General features: G+C 37.1%; 1 protein-coding gene across 2 annotated transcripts in view; it reads right to left on the bottom strand.

The window, feature by feature from the left end:
- The window catches only part of LOC145660489 (mitochondrial 2-oxodicarboxylate carrier), an 84935-nt gene extending 67753 nt beyond the window's left edge, over positions 1-17182 (bottom strand). The window contains exon 1 of one of the 2 annotated variants that reach the window (XM_081725576.1): positions 16948-17182. The gene's annotated coding sequence lies outside the window, so the exon portion shown is untranslated. Of the gene's footprint in view, positions 1-16790; positions 16810-16947 lie in introns of those variants that run through there. The other variant, XM_081725577.1, reaches the window with a different exon arrangement.
- Between the last annotated feature and the right edge of the window lie 484 nt (positions 17183-17666).

Genomic DNA, 17666 nt, shown 5'->3' with positions numbered 1-17666 from the left:
GTTTCAGTTACTTACAACGTTTCACCTAAAACAGGATTTCGTAATGCTACATTTGGATTACACACACATGAAGTTAAGAAAAACTTGACTAAAGAAAGGAAACTACTGAAGATCTACCTCTATTTTTGAACACTATACATACACACTTACACAGATAAAAATAAAAAAGAGTTGCTTTAAAAAGGAAATCGGGATACTCTTGAATTCTTCTTGCGTATCTGGTGGAATATGTGACATACAGTGCGATTACCACATTTGCAAAGGTCCTTTAATTGTAGAATATATTGTAAGAAAACAAACTGACAACTGGAAATGGAATTTAAAAAAAGAAAGATTTCCAATATTTCAGTTCTTAAAAAAAAATCCAGTTAACCCTTTGGGATTTTAGTACTTGTAATAAGGGTTCACTCGTGCTCAGACTTACGATCTACAATGGGGCCTGCGCTCACTAGTCTCAATGAGGCTTACTGTAGTGAGTCCGGGATCGCTTGCTCAAAAAGAATTGCGCTAGCTTGATATATCTCGCTCATTAACCTCATTCAGACTCGCGCTGAGCCCGCTCTGTGGTAGACAGTATGAGGACAAATTGTTAAAACGCAAAAATAATAAATAAATAAATTTAAAAAAGAAATACTGTAAATAAAAATGGTCAGTTAACTATCCCTTTCAGATTTGGTAGTCACAATTATGTACATTAAATTAAGTTTTCCTTGTTAATTCCTGCATTTTTAGAAGAAAATTTTGACTTTCAGTTAATAAGTAGATACTGCTTCATGCTTCAGTACTATTCATCCGAGTATCTGGGTCATACATTATTCGCTTCAGAATGAAACAAGCTTTTAAATGGTACCATGCGCATAAGTGCGTGGTGTACGAGAGAAGGGAAACTAAGGATAACACGCAAAAAATTCCCTCCAAAAAGCCCATTTGTTAAATTTTGTGTTCTCTGAAGCGCGCTCGGCTACCGGTATCCGAATATAATCTACCTAGAAAAATATTAAGGTGCGTATGTAACACATGTGTCAAGGTTAACTGCAATATCTAGAATAGACACGAGGGTAGAATAGGTACCTAGACAAAATATTTCTCAATCCTCAATCGGGAACACCGTAGTCTAGGGTATTACAGAACGCTGGACTCATGTCCGCGTGGTTTCGGTTTCGATTCTCGGCCGATGCTTCCCACTTTTCGGCGTCTATCTAGCGTCGTGAGGTATACTGGGGAGTCACGTGAATAAAAGACGTGGCGGCCACTAGGTCTAGAAAGCTCCTGATGCGCCTGTCAGAGACAGAGTAACGCAGCGCGTTGACCACGTGTTCGTCACTAGGCCGGACGAAGTTCAACCAGTCGATAAGATAGCGTTAGCGCGGCTCAAGTAAACAAAAAAAGGCTGTTATGCCAAGTGGTTTGGTTTGGCAATCAAATTTTATATATAAATAGGGAAAAATAGATATTTAAAATAAAACTCTTCAAACACAATACTATAATAACTGCTGATATGTCATTCTCTTGAGAACGAAACAGCTTTCAAATAATACCATGCACATGTCTTTACAACTTACGAAGAAAGGGAAATTCGAGGTAAATAAGGAAATATCCCTCCAAGAATTTATTTTTGGAAATTTGGCGCCCGCTGGAGCGGTCCCGACTATAGATATTCGAATATAAACTACCCTCAAAAATTCTATACGTTATGTGTATGCCAGCTTTCATTGCAATATCTAAAATAGTTACAAGGGAAAAAATATTTCTCAATCATGTTTGACAATACAAATTAGAATATTATAGGAAAATCAAACCAAGTACCAACACCCTTATCCTTCTAATGTAACACGCATTACACACTATTTTCAGTAGTGTCATTAACTGAAAGCATGGAGATGATAAGTTCCACGCGAGGCGGCGAGAAATTGTGTTTAGAGGGTTATATGTATACAAAACATAAGAAAGTATTCGGTGGAGATGTAGTAAAAGAGTTAGTCTTCACTGCCCAGGAATTTTGAACAGTGATTTAAATAAGTGCAATTTGTGCTTGGCCTACAATGCTGGAACAAAGAGCATGCAAGAATTTTTGCATGCTGTTTCATTTAATGTTGTGCACAACAAAAGTTAAAGATGTAAAGAAAAGGTGCAATGTTTTACAATTGGGATTATTGTGACCCATATATTATTGCAAATCATGTGTTATTGAAATTCATTTATTGATTTGTTAATTTTTCTTGCGTAAGTGTGTATTTAAGTTTTCTTGAGTTCAATAATTTCCATTTTGACTTGCTTTGAATACCTAATAAAGCTACCAATATTATCTTTTACTGGTGTTTGTACATTCGTCCCTGGTTCTATTATTCGTGCTGATACAGTTCTAGTCATTAACATGTGAACGTAAATATCTATTATATCCAGAGTATTTTCTATTTTTTTCTCTCTGTACTTCAATTTCCATGGTTCGAATCCGCTGTTACTGTTTGCACTTGAAAGTAAAATACAAACCCAGTGCAGTGAACATAGTGCAGTCTTCAGCAACTCAAAGAAGATATAGTTTTCCATAAATTACAGAAAACTTCTTAAATCAGTCCATCAATTCCAAAGTTATAGGCAAATAAATTTTACAGAAGAGAAAGAAATTGAACATAGTGCAGTCTTCAGCAACTCAAAGAAGATACAGTTTTCCATAAATTACAGAAAACTTCTCAAATCAGTCCATCAATTCCAAAGTTATAGGCAAATAAATTTTACAGAAGAGAAAGAAATTTTGTCGCTGACTGTACATTCGTCACTGGTTTGATTCGTCGCGCTGGAACAGTCCTAGTTAATAACATGTGACTTTAAATATCTATTACATTCAGAGTATTTTCTCACATTTTCTGTACTTCAATTATAAATGGTGCCAAAATTACCGTGTCAAAACTACTGGTGCCAAAATTACCGTGCCCCGCTTGTTAAGGAACACAAAAAGTTTCTTCTATGAAAATACCGATACTACATTTAATAATTATCTTTAATGACTCCCTGGTAACAAAATAACGTAATATCGACATCACAATACGACTATTCAAGACATTACGATGAGATTTTAAAAAGTACTGTACTAATAGAATTACCCTTATCGAACAGATTGAGAATTTGATTGCCAGCATAATTACATATACCTTGCGGGTCACATGTGTCGACTGACAATATCGGCGCATAAAGATAACGACTATACAGTATCAAATTTGCATAAAAATAGACTTTCATTTTCCTCCTTTTGGCATATTTACCACAATACCTTCAGATTTAGTTTCCAAACTGCCGGAGCATGTGCTATTGACAACAGGGGAATAACACAAAGTTAGAAAGTTGAAATCGCGATGCAGAATGAGAACACAGGTCCTCTTCGAAATTATATAAGTAAAAACTCCTAAATCAGAAAAGAAAGTTAGTGACTAAGTTACTTATAGGTCATTCCATGTTAAATCATGGGAAGGTTGCTCGAATATCAATAATTTTCTTAATATTTCTATAAAGGAAACCTTACTACGGAAAACATTAACACTTTTTTCTTAAATGCCTCTATCTTGGATTCCAACTTTTTTTTCTGCTGCGCATGAAATTAAGGGTTTGCAGTGATGTGGAAAACAGGTTCTACTGCAGGGTTACTACGAGAGATACAAAGTTGCGGATTGAGCTTCCTTAAAGCAGAGATACTAGTCTTCATAAAACATATATAAAGGTAAGAAAATGTTTTGGTAAAAAAGATTCTCATGATCTCACATTCAGCCCTCAAAAGTACAAAACTTTTCAAATGAATGTATGTAAGGATTTTGAGAGCCTGTAAATCGTGCATAAATGCAAACCACAAATAAAAAACCACAGTTTCCATTCAGAACAAGTAGGAGTGTCTCAGGCCAAAATTTTAGATTTATTCCTGCTTCTCCCCTTTTTTTTCTTAATTCCTTCACTTTCCCTGCTCCTAAGATTCATCGCTCTGTTTACATTTTTCCGTTAATTACTCTGCCCCTTTAGTGTCAGTTTTGTTCCTTAAGTAGAATGAGCTTCGGGAATCACACACAGTTCTAATTTGGTATCTAAAACCAAATATCTATCAACGATTTCTTTTTTGTATGGGTCTGCTTTAGTATTATTATTTACTTTTTAATTATTTACATGCGTACATACACATATCACACACACTGAAAATGAAATGAAATCTTTAAGTTTTACGTCCCACGTTTATGCCACCTAGGCTAAAGCAGACGGTGAAGATAAGAAATGAATGAAATGGTCGAATGAAGAAAGTCGGAGGAAACGGGAGAACCCCCAAAAAACCACACACACGGTTTTTGTCTACCACAAAGTTCACTTGGCGCGAGCTGGGATCGAACCGAGGACCCCATGCACCAGAGGTAAACGCTCCATCACTGAGCCACCGTGACCCCCATATCACACATTGACGAAGATTATCTAAGAATATATATATTTGGTTCATTATTTGGTATAGTTTGAGTTGAATGATTAGAAATTTCTTTTGCTTGTTGGTAACACAGATCTAGGTCAGCTTCTTTTCTTAATACTGGAAAGTTATTGCCACTCAAAACTTTCTCTTTTGTGTTATTCGTATGGTTTCCATCCTGTATATATTGCTTCTCATCTGTTTGATTTTTCCTCATCTATGCACTTCAACACTATTACTATTATTACAAAATTTTTCATCTGTATGAATGTGTATAAATATTATACTACTCACTTGGAATATTTGGTAATCCATAGCACGGCATGGATTCGAGCACGGATCTGTGAGTCGCAAATCCGACGCATAAAACACTATGCCACGGAGGGATTTATTAGGCCACTGCGGGTTTACAAGTAAGCTAGCCACATTCACTGTAATGTATTATGTTCCAGTGACATAGGTGATGAAAAACAAAATTAATAATTGCTATACTCAAGTGAACTCTACGTTCACTCCGAGAAGGTAACATCAAAAGTGATCCAAGCACAAAATTAAAAAGACAAATAAGTCCTATGACCTTGTTGACAGAATCAAGTACGCACGTGGAATTTCCAAAAAACAAGCAAAACATTACATAACACTTTTTAAGTGTCTACTTTGACTAAAAAAAGAAAAACATATTTTCCTTTGGCGTACTTCAAAATAAATCACGAATTAGTATAAAAACTGGCAATTTTGAGCGATTATCATTCGATCATTCGATCATAGTTCGTCTTCCGAACAGTTAGTGAACGCTTGAACTGCATCGTTTGGTGTCAACTGCCTTCTCAGGACCTTCCAGATGTCTCGATCAGAGCCGACGACCATCGAGGACTCTATGGATTGTGAGTATGTATTGTGCTTATAATTATTACATGACTTATCACTGTGTAAAAGGGACTGCATGAACTCATGAATACGCACGAGAGATATCAAGGACTGACTTCTTGATAACCAAACTCCGACCACTTTGCTACTCGAGTCTTAGTTATAACTTTGTATTGTTTCTTTCGTATTATCTGAGGTGATGGTTGTAATTACTCAATAAATGTACTCCTATATGGATGCTGTCTTGCTCCTTAGATGATGACTCATCTTCCATTATATTTTAATATGTCAAATCATATAAATATGACAATTAAGCATCATTTTAAATGTTACTGTTAGAACTTCTACCCCAACTTTCTCATCACCCCTTGAGATTGAGGAATCCACCTCGTAACTGAACTTAAAAATAACAGTACAAAAAGTGTCGTATCACTTTAATATTTTCAAGAATAAACCCAAATGAGTTGAGTTGATTTTAGTTTAGCGTCCATTTCAGCAGCGAGGCTATATGAGACGTGGACCTACTGATTAACGTGGAAAATGAAATGAAATCTTTGTTTTACGTCCCACGGTTATGCCGGTTAGGCTAAAGGAGACGGTGATGATGAGTAATGAATGAAATGGTGGAATGAAGAAAGTAGGAGGAAACGGGAGAACCCCGAGAAAACCCACGCACACGGTGTTTGTCCACCACAAAGTTCACTTGGCGGGGGCTGGGATCGAACCCGGGACCCCTAGCACCAGAGGTGAACGCTCTACCACTGAGCCACCGCGGCCCCTTATGATTAACGTGGAATCCGAACCACATGAGCTCCTGCCGGGAATCGAAAACCCAAATGAAACCCGCGTATCTTTCGTTACACACATTAGTTATGTCAGATCACCATGACCTGCTACGTCGTTCTCAAACATTGCAAGCACATAATTACCATCTTATCAAGATGCCCATTATTGGGTAAGCCAATTAATTATTTACGCTAATGCACAAGAATGGTAATTCTGCAAAATAGTGCAAGATAACTTTGCTTCTTCTAATATGTAAATGAAAGTATAAATGAAGATTCCTAAAATATAAGTTTTTATTGCAAATAAAGTATTTTTTCAGTCACTGTTGAAGTGCTAGATCCAACAGATTATTCTCGCGCTACCGAGCAGGCCTCCCTACTGCACTCCTGTCCTGAATGGTTTTGATAGCATTGCATTCTCGCATTTTGTGGCCACCTGACATAAGTTGGATAGTACTTTTACCACTATTCGTTTGTATATACCCAGCGTCACCGACGCACCTGCCCCTAGGAACGCAACCTATCCAGGTTTTCCTTTTCCGGCGCTTCTGCTTTGAATGGTTTTGATAGCTATCTCTGTAGCATTTCGCGGCCAGCTCACTGAAGTTTTTTAGTAATTTTTTTCCCTATAGTTGTGGCGTAGATTGCCTACAAACGTACTTACACCTGTAACGGATAAGCAGGGGCGTCATTTAGGGAGGGCAGGGAGCAGGGTTCGAAAAAACCCGGGATTTTTTGAAAAAGCCCAACCCACCTGGGCCCATATGGGTATTTTCGGGTTTAATTGGGTTTTTTCGGGTTCTTTTGAAATATTTCAATGTCTATGGGGTAAAAGTGTTAAAATGTGAATAACATTTATATTTCAAGATTGTCATTGTCACAACTTACAACAATTTTCTACTTACTGCTGTTTTGAAAAAAATGGCCGCCAATTTGAAATTTTACATTCAATCGCCGAGAAAATCTATAGAGCAAATTTAGCATATCTCGTGCTTCCACCGTCAAAATTTCAACTTAAAAGACTGAAAATTGCGCTTCGTAGCGTGGATACTCGTTGTTTTGCAAAAATGACCGCCATTTTGATATTTTACGTTGGTATGCCGCCAAAATCTATACAGGAAATTTAGAGTGTCTCGTTCCTGTATTCTGAAAATTTTTACTTAAAAGGCCGAAAGTTGTACCCTGTAGTGTGTGTGGTAGAGGCAGACAAACGAATTGAGTTTATTTTGTATTTAACGTCCCTTTCAGCAGCGAGGCTATATGAGACGGGACCTACTGATTAACGTGGAATCCGAACCACATGAGCTACCTCCGGGAAGCAAACCCGGGTACCACGCCGAAGACGCGTACACTAACCGCATAGCCATGAAGAAGCTCGACAGACAAACGAACAAATGTAGATTAAGTCATCCAGAAACCTGACTGACGATCGCCAAGCGTAAATAAACCTGCCATATTTTCTCCATGAAAATACGGGACACCTCAGATCCCCCCCCCCCTCCCCAACTTTCCAACACAATGCAATGAACTGTGGTCTGGTTATGAGCAAAAGTATAATAGGCCGCGGTGGCTCAGTGGTAGAGTTTTCACCTCTAGTGCATGGGGTTCCTAGTTCGATCCCAACTCGCGCCAAGTGAGCTTTGTGGTGGACAAACACCTTGTGCGTGGGTTTTCTCGGGATTCTCACGTTTCCTCCCACTTTCTTCATTCCGTCATTTCATTCATTTCTCATCATCACCGTCACCTTGAACATAGTAGGCATAACCGTGAGACTAAAACTAAAAGATTTAATTTTATTTAACTTTTTTTTTAATAATATAATAGGCGGAAGTTCACTAAGCAGCAGCTGCTTTTCTCTGTTCGTACCCTGCAATTAATTGTATAGACTGAAGATGCCTAGAAACTTAAGATGTGCTATAAAAATGCGTTACAGAAAAACAATATGCAAATTATTTAAATCAGTGGTACAATCTACTTTCAATTTTTTCGCGCTTTTAGCAATATTTATTTACATGGCTGTATCTACCAAAATTACGTTCGTCAGTTTAATGTGTTGAAAAGCTGAATTTTCTCTTTGTGTCGTGTATCAGGACCAGATTTACATTTTTCTAAGACCTGGACCAAAGCACAATTCTGTGCTCCTAGCCTCTGAAAAAGATTAATTCTAGTTAACTTATCTAATGTGTTGCTGAAGAAAAGGTTAGCCACCTTCCCTGTGTTTGTAAATGTAGAAACACTCAAAAAGCCATATATATATATATATATATATATATACAATGGAAAAAGTAGCATTGCAAATTTCTCTCGCTATCAAGTCGAACAGGGTGGTGATATAGCTCCCTCGAAACTGTTACATGCAACAGCGTACTGTTCATTCACTAATTACAGGATTCCCAGCCAATGTCAGAATTTTGTTTTTCACTTTTCGAATAAGCTGATATTGATAGCAGAAATGGAACGGAGTTAAAGTACGGGACATTTCTCTGTCCCGACTAAATTTACGGGGACGCGGAACACGGGCCCAAAAACGGGACATTCCCGTTTTTTACGAGACGTATGGAAGGCTTAAGCGTAAAATAAATAGTTTTATTGTTGAAGTATTCATTTCCGATCCTTCTGCGTTTAATTCAGGAATTTCCTGAGCACTTCTTTCACGGCGTGTACATAAAACTTCCACTAGTACGGAAATTTGGACTCAGCACTTGAAATAGTAAGCGTTACATATAGTCTTCGAAACCCCGAGCATTAAGCTTCTTAAATTTAACAAGAATTTTTACGCTATTGCTGGTGTTGATTCTACAGAATGCTTATTTGAAGAGTAGCAACAAATGACTGAATTAAACTGTTATTGTTGTAAAACCAAATTTTAGCTGAAGAACCTTGTGTTTTACATCAAAGGTAAGAAATAATACTAATAGTTTTACTGATGTATTTACATATGTACTATTAGTACTTTCACCTATGAGCTTAAACCCGTCAAACGTATGAGTGATAATGTCCCTCGGTGTCGCCAAGTCGACGAGCCTACTATTCACGGAAAATATTTTCTAAAGTACAAAATTGCTTATTTTACTTCAAATAGGCTATAAGCATAACCCATACATTAATTTGTTCTATAAATATCTCAAGATAAGGTAAGTTTTTTTTTTTTTTTTAAATTCATTTAATGCATTCAGAACTTTATAAAGGTCTTATGTTGAATGTTGTATAGCTTAACGTGAAAGCCTCTAATTCGCCCAAAGAAAGTCTAAAATCTGATAAAAATCACTTACAATGTGGTCAACTTAGTTGTATCAATAATATACTAACCAATAGGTCAAAAACCCAGGTGGTTTTTTTCAAATGGGTCCAACCTGAAAAAACCCACCGGGTTTTTTCGGGCTGGGCCCACTTGGGCAAACCCTAGCAGGGAGGGGCAATTGCTCCCTCCTGAGTTTGATATTTATATATATATTATCAATAGAATAGTAGTAAATCAGTGAAAAAAGCGAAATCTTACTTATATCAAGGGGTTCTTTCCCCCCCCCCCCCAAAGCAAAATCTGAAATGACGCTCCTGCGCATAAACCCTCCTAAAGTGAAAATTAAAGTTTACGGTATAAAGAGTAAATTTAATGAAATAAAGTACTGTCTCAGTTTACGTGGAGACTGATTTGTAAAATTCACGAAAGAAATGCCTAATGTTACTTAAAAAGACCAACCTATAACTATTCAAAATACATCGTGAACTTACCTCTCAACCCATAACAAGATAGAGCGTAATACAGAACACGTAATACTCAAGAAGCAAGCCCTGGACTGAAGTGCTATGTGAAGGCAATGTACAGTTCGAAGCATAGAAAATGTTACAAAAAGTTTAAGAGTAACTTAGGAACAAACTCTTGCGCCGTGTGCTTATGCATTCCGGAATAGAATTCTCATCGATTAATTACTTCCGGTATTCAACCCAACTCACCTCCCTCCTCCACCTCTCCTTGTCTAAAGCAGTATGTGACATAACATACTCTTTCCCTTCAGACGGAAAAAACAGGAACCAGTTTACAACGTTTATCGCTCTAAACCCGTCTTTCATTCGTTTGTTCTGAAATGCCTTTCTAGAGCCTAAATAAAACAAAACGTCACAAAATGTTCCCATAGCTTCATAAACACACTTATTTACATTCTTTCCCTTCTTCAAAGGCTGCATATCCCATCAACCTAGGAAGATGCTCCTTGTGAATTCTATGGAAATTGTTAATCATGGCAGTAGGTTTTGTGCTTACCAAAGTCTGTAATGCGGGCGCAGAGCTCTAAAAAGTACTGACAGAAATGAGTATTATTCATTTCTTGTCAGTAATTGCAAGCAAATGTTCCAGTTGGCCTCATTTGGGCAGGACAGAAGGGTGTAATTGCCCCCTCCCTTGAGCTTGAGAAATACATAGTTTGATGAAATGTGTAGTAATATAATAAAAAAAAAGTTCGATCCCAGCACGCGCCAAGTAAACTTTGCGGTGGACAAAAACAGTGTGCGTGGGTTCTCCCGTTTCCTCCCACATTTTCATTTCACCATTTCCTTCATTGCTTCACCGTCTCCTTTATCCTCCCCGCATAATCGTGGGACGGAAAACTTAAAGATTTCATTTCGATGTTTTACTAATAAGAAAAAAAATGAAACTATTATGTCGGCGGAGAATCTCCGCCTCCCCCTCCCTCACACAAAATCTAAAATGACGCTGGTTTTAACAACAAACCTATATAGTTACGATAACAGATTGCTAGAGCGCTTACATTTGGTTTCAAGAGTCGAGGTTTGATCCAAGCCATAACAGTTCATGGACGACATTGAGAGTGAGTGTGAGTGTGTGTGTGTGTGTGTGTGTGTGTGTGTGTGAGAGAGAGAGAGAGAGAGAGAGAGAGATTCAAATATGGAGACAGAAAGGAATGATTTACATATACAAGTTTAGAATTGGAGAAAAAGTGACCGGACAGCATCCGTATTATGATGGAAATTGTGACTTTGTGAAGCAGAAGAAGGAAAGGTTCTGAACTGCGAGGATCACATTAGGCAGTTGTTGAATTAACACGGAGAATTCTTTTTAGAGCACCAGATGATTACGAAGGGAGAGAAAGATCTTAAGATCTGGAGAATTAAGAATTTAAAAAATCTTTGGCTTCCGAGCCGGGTTTAAAACCACGAACCTTTTAGTTATCAATCTATGACTATCCATTCAACCACGGAGAGCTCTACGTAGCCTGTCACATACTTTTCCTTTACCTAATAGAATGGGATATTCCAAACGTTGACTCGGTGGATGCGTCGTTCAGATGGGACGCAGACCTTTGTAGCTTAGTTATAGGGTGTATCATGAACTTCCCCTTGTTCAGGAATACTTTTTAAGTCAGTAAAATTTATTCTTATTCTGTTCATTAAGTTATATTTGATAGAACTATATGATAAAATAGTGCCAAATACTCAGCGTCGTTGTCTGTTACATGAATGTTTAATGTAAGGGATTCCTACTTGGATGGTCTTAGGTTCGAATCCCGACCATTCTTATTGACTTTATCCTCTAGCCACGCTCATACTGTGCAATCGAGAAACTCAATTTTGAAGTAAATGTAGTCACAGCTAGTTTAAGACGAAATTAAATTCAAATGTGATATTTCTTATTACATGCTTTTCTTTAAAGTGTGATGTTTCAATGTTGATATTAAATTCTACTACCTTTATGTAATTCATTTCCCTACGTCATATCATGCTGAATGTTTGCACAACGACAGTCGGGCGGTAATTTAAAAAAAATCCATTGTTACTCTAATATATATATATATATATTTAGGAAGTCAGAAGAAAAGTACAGTAAACCGTACGATGCAACATGGACTCCTGGAGGAAATTAAAACGAATTTAGTATATGTATAAATTACCATCAGAACAAATTATTGTGGGGTGTAAGACACTGAAACCATCCCTAGGAGGGGAAGAGATGACATGTAAAAAAGTAATAGAATGCGAAAGAAATTGATGTTGAGTTAATAGCTTTCTTGTTCGAAGAGATGAATAGTGGCACTTCAGATGAGCGCTCCTCACCTGTTTTTAGCCTTGTATAAGTGGAAAATGGCTTTATAAATATATTTTTTCTTCCAAATGTGATTGTTTAAGAAACTTGTCCTTCAACCTTAGTTTGTAATTATTTTCTATCTCTTAGTTATAATTACATATATTTTCTATTTATATTTTATTCTCTTCTACATTTCTTATATACATGGTATGTCTTATATGTATGAAGAGAAGCTTATGACAACTCAGAGCAGCAGGAACATACACATAATGTAGGCCCTGGCGGTCCAGAACCCCCTACCCCCCGATATCACTACTTATCTGTAAATTTTACCTATTTTTAAAGATGATGTTCGACATTTTAATACAATATGCCCTCATATCGAATCTGGACCCCCTCAAAAAGTTTTCTATTCCTGAAATAAATTTCTGCCTATGCCCCTGCAAAGTAGTGACGATTTTAGCTAGTGATCAGGGGATAATGCAACGATAAATCATATCTCTAATAGGTCCGGATGTGACACCAGTATCTGTGCATTACCACTTTTCACTCTCAGTGTAATGAAACTCTTGCCAAAGTGTCCGACGTTGGACATATACTACATCTGGAATGGCACTATTTATGTCAGTGATCCCGAAACCTATGCATTCGACGCAAGTATAGAACGTTTTCGATTCTTGTTGCCTGTCACCCTCCCACTCTGACCTCCATGCAAACCAAGGCTTAACTCGTACTTAAGCATAACCAACAGTGTCACTATTCAACTTTGTGACCCCGAAAACTATGAATTCGACACTAATATCGTTCGTATTTGACTACTTCTACATGTCACCTTCCTCCCTTATTAGGGATGGTTTCAGTGTCTAGCTCCTAACTACGCAGGAATTTAAACCAACTTAAGTATACCTATAAATTACCATCTGAAGAACAACTGTGCATGAATCTTTTCGAAGAGGAATTTACTGACTACTCTTTCAATACCAATGTTTTTTTTTTTTCTCTCGTTTTCCATGTTCAAGATTGACAAAGAGCTCAACGTCATCTGCACCACTGTGCTATGAATATAGGTTTTAATGGCGTTTCGTTCACTGAATGCTCACTTAGGTGCTGTTCTCGTCACAGGAAAATTAAGATACAGTTATAAATGAGTAGGAGTCTAAACAAATACGGAACACTACTAGCAATGACAGTTATCTAAGAATAAAACTTTAGCTACTTCATTTTAAGTTGAAATTTTACGTAATCGTTTCCTTTCTTACTGTCCGTTAAAGTTGTTTCAGCAAAGAGTTGATACATCTTTTGAATAGATTTTACAATCTACAGTTCCTTTACAACTTCCTTTTCTTCTAAGAATGAAGTAGTGCCAATTTTAGACATTAAAGAAAATGTGTGAAATTATATAAAAATCTACAAAGAGGAATTACGAAACTTAAATGGGCCCCTTTCTGCCGTGAGCTTCCCGCACCGCGCTCCAGTTAGTTATGCAACCGTTCAGGGTGCATGATGCAGTTTTCCTTTTTAGGAACATTTTCTAAGGCAGTAAGAGATTTTTACTGTTGTGTGAATTTAGTTGCATTGGGTAGAACTGTCTGATAAAGAAGACAATATACTCAAAATCAAATCATCTTTTTCGAAGTTCTAGTGGAAAATGAATCAAACTGTCTTAAATATGTTATGTTTTTGAAGAGTAAAAGATCAAAAAGCTATTACATATTCTCATAATGGTGTCATCTGGATGAATATTTATAATTTACAAATAGTCGTGTTTACGTCATGGCTTATTAGATGAGGAGTTAGTGAACGGGATTTCTGTGGCTGGTGTTCCTGAGTTCAAATCTCGTCCAATTTTTGTTACTTTTTTCTTTTAGCTACGCTTAGTTTATGCATTCCAGATCTTTAAGCTTGAAGCAAATACAATAACAGCCAGTGAATCAAATGTAGCTACAAAGTTTAATGTAGTATTATTTTCAAAGTTGTATATTGTAAGCTAATGAAAAGCATGTATTAACGTGATTATCATGCGTAACCATAGAAGTATCAGAAGGATATGTCCACACTGTAGGCATGTTTTCATACCATACGCTGACGAGCACAATCCCGCGCAGGACCCTGCTACGCTAAAGCCTTGACTCGGTTAGATGGCATTAAAAAATGAAATGAAATGATATCTATGTTTTATGTCCTACGCTTATGTCGGCAGGGCTAAAGGAGAAAGGGATAACTGTTGTATCGCCGGACCAATTTTAGAAAATTTACCAGATGAACTGGAAATTTATTTTGGTTTGCGAGGAAGAATGAGTGAAAGTCAGGTGAGGGGAATAGCTGAAGCTAAGAAAATACCTGATGTTGTTAGTTGTTTTAATGTTGTAAGTGGAACTATATGTGGAGGCGGAAGTGACTATTTGGATGAGAAGTATCCTGTTATGCTTTATGGGAAAGACAGTGTAGGAACGCTACATAAATGACAACACTGTCACACATCGCGTTTGAGTTTTATCGAGTTGTACAAAAATAAGGAGTCTCAGTTGTTGAAATTCTCTGAAAGGCATGGCTTACTGAACAGGCGAACAGTTTGTCGTAAGTGTAGAAACGAACTAAAACTACGAAAAAGAAGATGAATATCCAAACAAACCTAATGTAGCATATTTTGGTACTTTTTTTTTGGATGCATTTAGTATCTCCCCCAAAACTGTGCAACACAAGTTATGCATTTATGACATATAAAGTGTGTTTCCAGTATCCTCGTTTATACTGCTACCCACCGCAGTTGACGTGCCTGGTCTGTGCAGACGCAAACCCTCGCTGCCGCTCAAGCCCTGACTCCATTAAATAGCAACGTATACAAGTTGGTTCGTGTTTTATGCACTATGTTTTATGCCATACGTCCACACTGTATTTCGAACAATAATCACTATCAAGTGAGCCGGAATCACAATCACAACCTAATATTTTGGGGAGAAACTAAACAATATTCACTTTTTTCGATTTTCGTGTGGTCCGACCGTGCAACAGTAATGCCATCAGAAATGAATGAAATGGTGGAATGAAGAAAGCGGAAGAATCCCGAGAAAACCCATAAATACGATGTTTGTCCACCACAAGGGATGTTCATAACTTTCGCACTATCGTTTTCATGGGCCTGTGCACACGCTGTACTTACACCCAGAACGAGTTTACTCGAGGTAATGGTTCTACCAAATATAAAACTTATGGGTAAAATACGATGTGAAACGTTTTTTATGAAGGAATGAGTGTGTGAATATAAAAATGTCTTACACTGCAAGGCATATTGAAATGAATTTTGAGTGATAGTGAAAGTATTTTATGTCTGTGTCCTTCCCTACTCTCGTTCATGTGTATACTTCCCGCCGCTGACGCGCCTGTTCCCTACGGACACACCCCCTCGCTGCCGCTCGGGTCCCCCGCTTGCGTATTTGTGCCGTATCGCCGGACCACTTTGAAAACTGAAAAAAAGCACCAAAGTGTATTGCATTCGGTTATATTTTGTTGGATTACATTAAGTTACGTTAGATTACGTTACATTAGGCGTGCAGTATTACTTTAATACGGATCCATAGTAGTAGTAGAAGCAGGAGTAAGAATAGTAATAGTGGTAGTACTGTAGGAAAGGGTTAGATGCCCGGCACGGGTTGGTTGGGTTCTGTTCTCGACATGAAATGGGCAAATTAAAGACTTGCCAACTTTTTTCTGTACATTTTACTATTTCTGGATCCGTATAGTATAACAAGTGTACCACTCCGCGAAATAGTCTATCCGCCTCCACATACAGTACCGCTAAAAACATCAAAAACGATCAACAAATACAACCTCTTTCTTAGCTTTTACTATTCCCCTTACCTCCCTTGCACTCATTCTTTCTCATAAACTTAAATAAACTCTCCAATTGACCCGGTAAATTTCCTAAAATTGGTCCGGCGACAAGGCATTTAATTCCGCTCCTACCCTGAGTCGAATAGATAGTATTTGTGGTTTTCAGCGGCCACTTAGCACAAGTTGGTTCCTGTATTATGCACTGTAGTTTCTATGCCATACTTCCACACTGTATTTACTGAGCCCTCCTAAAATCAATCTGCAAGTGGTAATGAAGCTCCTCATTTAGTGCATGTTCTGCTAAAAGAAATACAAAGCACTAACCTAACCTGAAAATGTCAGAAATGTGTCTAAATTTGGTAGAACCTTCTGCTCGAGTAATTCCCCCAGAACGGGTCACTTTTAAAATGAATCTGCAACTAGGAATCCAACTTTTTTTCCTAAAGAAGCACTTTGTAAGGTAGTAAGAGTGAAATTCTTGATGAAAAATGTAAATATATCATAAATGTACGTTTGCCTAAACTGGGATTGCACGTAAAAGTAGTAAATACGCAATGTTCGAATGTATATCCTTATTGTAAATCTGAATGACAATTAAGTTAATGGTGGTTTCATATTAACTTCGGCACTTATGCAACTGAGTTGGTCCAAGATGTTCAAGCTTTTGTTATGTTTTATATTTCTGAATCAACTTTCCCGTATTTAACCCTTAGCTTTATCTTAACGCTATTAGTATCCACTAAAACCTAAAAAAGATATGTACATAAACGAAAATCTTTTGCTTTTGGTTTTTCGTAATTTTCTTATGGCGCCTTTAAATTTAACGTATACCCACATTTTAAACGTATTACAGACATCGACGAAAAATGACACTCAGAAAAAACTCAACAACTTAAATTAGTTCTCTGAACACACTATAAATCACATTGTTTACACTTAACTACTTTCACAAGCATATCAAGATCGTACGAATGTTTATCTAAATACCTTACCTTGGTGTTTAGATATATTAATGAATATCTTCAATAGGTTGTATTTTCCCAAGTCGAACTCATGGAAATACACTTGTCGTTTGCTGTTTAATTTGTAACGTGATGCGCACAATATACGCAATTGCAGGGAACTATTCCATCTTTAGAAAGTTGCGCAATACCGCCATCTTTACTCTGCAAATCTTCCTAATTTTCATCTTCCTCTTCCTCACTAATATAACCCACAAGGGAAGAAAAATCGTTGTACAGTTTTTTTTTTTTTTTAAGTGCACAGTGTACGAACATTCCAACCTCTTTCGGTAACCTGTTTTATCTAAGAAAGTTATAATGGAGTAAAATAAAATTTAACTTGTGTGAAAAATACATTTATACATTGCAAGACCTTCCAATTAGCCTCCGTGGTACACTCTATTTATCTGACTATAGACAAAAGATATCGGAAGTAGAAAATAATAAGCATATAAAACAGGTTTCAGATAGCGTTAAGAAATAATCGTGCATATTGAGTGAGTAGTTTGACAATGAGATGTTTATAATTTCAAAACTTGAAATCCTATATGTAGTCATTTCTTTAAATGTATTTTTTCGCGGTTTCCTTATTCCAAAGACTGACAACATTTGTCTGAATATCACTTTTGCGACTTATTTCTTTCTAATTTATATTAGTACAGTAAATTATACAAATGACAAATGTATATTGCCATAGTTAAAAATGAAGC

Source organism: Thermobia domestica, chromosome 9 (genome assembly GCF_964235325.1).
Source record: "Thermobia domestica chromosome 9, izTheDome1.hap1.1, whole genome shotgun sequence".
Classification (NCBI taxonomy): domain Eukaryota; kingdom Metazoa; phylum Arthropoda; class Insecta; order Zygentoma; family Lepismatidae; genus Thermobia; species Thermobia domestica.
The sequence above is the reverse complement of the archived record's forward strand: the minus strand, read 5'-3'. Positions and strand labels throughout refer to the sequence as shown.